The sequence below is a fragment of the Gracilinanus agilis genome, chromosome 5, assembly GCF_016433145.1.
Source record: "Gracilinanus agilis isolate LMUSP501 chromosome 5, AgileGrace, whole genome shotgun sequence".
NCBI classification, from domain to species: domain Eukaryota; kingdom Metazoa; phylum Chordata; class Mammalia; order Didelphimorphia; family Didelphidae; genus Gracilinanus; species Gracilinanus agilis.
Window position 1 is genome coordinate 48,254,523 of NC_058134.1, and position 4,041 is coordinate 48,258,563.

The following is a 4,041-nucleotide window of genomic DNA, read 5'->3' on the forward strand; positions in this document are numbered from 1 at the left end:
GAATATTATAATAGTGAATAGAGTTCCTTACAGAGAATTATACATAACATTTATCCACATGAGAATACCAATAATTAGATCATATTGAAGCCCTTAAAGAGGCAAATTTATAAAAATACGAGTTTTCTTTCTTTCCCCTGTTTCCTATTTACGTTTTTACGTTTCTCTTGATTTTTTGGTTGGATAGCGAACTCTCCATTTAGTCCTAGTCTTTTCAGTGCAAATACTTGGAAATCTTCTATCTTGTAGAATGCCCATACTTTCCCCTGGAAATATATGGTTAGTTTTGGTCAGTAGATGATCCTTGGTTGTAGACCCTCTTCTCTTGCCTTTCTGAATATCATATTCCAAGTCTTGTGGTCTTTTAGTGTGGAGGCTGCCAGATCCTGTGTGATCCTGATTGGTGCTCCTTGATATCTGAATTGTCTCTTTCTGGATTCTTGTAAAATTTTTTCTTTTACTTAGAAGCTCTTGAATTTGGTTATTATATTCCTGGGAATTGTCTTTTCAGGGTCTAGTGTAGATGGTGATCTATGGATCCTTTCAATGTCTATATTGCCCTCTTGTTGTAGAACTTCAGGGCAATGTTGCTGAATAATTCCCTTTAGTATGGAGGCCAAATTTCCGTTAATTTCTTCTTTTTCAGGAAGACCAATGATTCTCAGATTGTCTCTCTTAGACCTTTTTTCTTGATCTGTCGATTTCTCATTGAGATATTTCATGTTTCCTTCTATTTTATCAGTCTTTTGACTTTGTTTTATTTGTTCTTGCTGTCTTGAGAGATCATTAGCTTCTAATTGCTCAATTCTATCATTTAGGGACTGGTTTTCCATTTCACTCTGGCCATTTCTAGTGTTCAATTTGCTTATCAGTTAATTTAATTTCTGAGCCTCACTTTCCAATTGCAAAATTCTGCCTTTTAATCTGTTATTTTCTTGCCAGATTTTGGTTTCCAATTTGCTAACCATTTTGTTTGATTTTGGGGCATCTTTCTCCAAATGGGATTTCCTGTCTTCTAACCTGTTAATTTCCTTTTGAGCTATTTCCCACTTCTCTCTCCACATCTCTTCCATCTTTCTCATCATCTCATATTTGAACTCTTCAATAGCTTGTGGCCAGTTTTCATTATTTTGGGAAGGTTTGGATATGATTACTTGTTTGTTCTCCTCTGCTGTTTGCTCTTTTGTCTGGATTTTCTGTGTGTAAAAATTTTCAAGTGTTACAGATTTCTTCTTGATGATCTTTCTCTTTTGGGGTTCTTGTCTCTGGCTTGCCATTGTTAGCCCTTAGCCTTCTCAGATTTATCCTCACACTCAGGGTCTGTCCACTCTGTTTAGGCTCCTGAAGTCTCAGGTCTAGTTGTTCTCAGGTTCAAGCCTCCTGGTAGTCCCCTTGCTTGTTGTTTTGCCCGAAGCTCCTTTAACAGTCTCAGGGTTCTGCTTCCACAGTTGTGGACCCCTCTGCATTTGGTCCCAACTCAAGGTCCAGACCTGCCCTCAAGATCCGAGTCCTCGCCTGTGCTCAAGATATGTGTCTGGGCTTGAGTCCATGCCCACACTAATGCCTGCTCTCATTGTCTGTGTTCAAAGTCCGTGCATGTTCTTTAGCCTCTTGGGGTCTTAAGTCTTGCTGCTCTCAGGAGCAGGCCCTGGTGACCCCAGGTAGCTGTCAAGGACTTAATGTGTGCCTCAAACTTGCTCTAACTCTTATGCCCTGGCTTTGGCACTGTAGGTGGTATGGGGTGGAGAAGGGGGTTGCTCAGCTCATGTTTTAGTGAGAGCTGTTTAACCCCTTTATAGCATGGAAATGCCCTGATTCCCCTGACTTCCTATGTTGCACCCTGTTGTGGGGTCCCTTTGTTCCTCTGGATTTGTTTTTATGTCTTCTTGATGAGTCCTCTATGTTTCACTTAGGAGAGGTTAAGCAGCTGCTTTTTACACTGCCGCCATCTTAACCAGGAAATGCTCTCATGAAATTACATTTTAAAAAATGTGGCATTTGTGGCTCTCATGGCCAAAAAGGTTGCCCCCCCCCTGCTTTAGAGCCACACTCAGCTTTAGTGAGCTGTCAATTTGACTCAATATCTTCATTAATCTGGAGACAACTTTAAATAATAGATAAATAAAGATTTAGTTAGCTTATCATAGATAATTTGGGGATTTTAGTAAGAGTTAAGAAGCCATAGTGTGCTCAGGTGAATTCTTGAGACCAAGAAGAAATTTGTTTTGTGTCAAAAGTAGTGGGTTGGATTTATTTAAATTTCTCTAGTGTTAAGGAACCTTTTATATATCCTTATTATCCTCAAACCTTTATTATATAAATAAAAGTTATAATTTTTGTGAAAAGGATCTACAGATCAGTTTGCACTGAGCCTAAGGAGGGAATTTGTGGATACTCTGTGAATATCTAGCAAAGTATATACAACAGTATCCTCCTTATTAATAAATATCACATTAATTAACATTATTATTACAAAGTCAAAAGATAAATTCATGGTTTTACAGATACAATTTGTAATGACGAATACATTTTTCATCAGAATGATTAATAGCCACCACAGAATCAGTAAGATCTATTACTGCTATTTTTTGTCTTCATCCAGAGACACTTTTTGGATGAGATTTTATTTAAGAGTTTCATTGATTCTGTTATATTGTTCTAATCTATAGATAGGATAGTGCTTCCTATGTCTTTTCAGGAAGAACCTCATTTCCTTTTTAAAAAAATACCTTTTTTTAAGGTTTTTTTAAAATCTTACCTTGTATCTGAGAATCACTACTTTGCATTGGTTCTAAAGCAGAAGATCAGTAAGGGCTATGCAGAGGGGGTCAAGGAAGTTGCTCAGAATCACACAGTTAGGAAGTTTGTGAGACCATATTTCAACTCAAGACCTCCCATATCTAGGCCTGGATCTGAATTCTCTGAGCCACCTAGCTGCCCCTAAATTGCTTTTAAAATATAATTTTACTCTATAGAAACCTTGGATGCGTCAAGTCATCATTATTCTCCTTTACATTCTTTTCATTCTTCCTTGAATTCCAATTTACTTTTCACTTAATATCATTTAATTCTTTCTAATAAACTACAGAGTAGAGTTTTTCTTTAGTTTTTGTTCCCCTTCCCTTCTAGGGTATGAGGAAAATAAGCCTATACTTGAAACAAGGTTATCAGTTATCTGCATGGAGTAGTAGTATAAATATAAACACTTTAAATGAAAGTCACATCATAAATTCTTCTTTTCCCCATTTGCTTAAGATTTTCATCTATGACATTTTTAAAAAATCCATACCTTCCATCTTAGAATCAATACTGTGTATTGGTTCCAAGCCACAAGAATATCAACTTTATTTCTGGAAAACCCAACTTTTCCCCTTGTCCTTTGGAATCTTTCCTTAGGAGAAGCCCCTGACTGACCTGACTGACCTGACTAACCCTGTCTCTGACATGAACAATAAACTTTGAAGTATTTAGTGATCCCAGTTTAGATAAGATTAGTAGTCAATCAAGTCCTACATATCCTTGTTTTGTTTTAAACATTTATGGACATTAAGCAGGTAATCTAGTCCCTGGCTGGAAACATCTATTTGTAGCTAGTGTAAAGCATCAGTCTCTTCCTGTCAGTCAAGACTTGGCCTCCGGACCTTTTATTGTTTCTAAGGTAGACCTAGTCAATTATTCTTCCCTGCCCTTTTTTCCCCCCAAAGGTTTTGTTACTCTTTTGAGAATTATCTTTGGTGGTGCATTCTCTCAGAGACACTGTTCCCAGTGGTTTTTAAGTGATTGATTCAGAGTGGTGGCCAAATATGAATTTGTCTCTTACCTCAATAAAGATTTGGTTTTTTATGACTACCTTAGTGATTCTGTGTTTTTCCCAGTTGATAGTAGTAAGGGATAGGAAGGGGTTAAGTGACTTGGTCCAGAGTCATAGATTTAGGAAGTATCTGAGGTCAGATTTGAAACCACTATCTCCTATCTTTAGGCTTGATTCTCAATTCACTGAGCCGCCTAGTTGTCCCCTCATCTATGACATTCATAAAAACT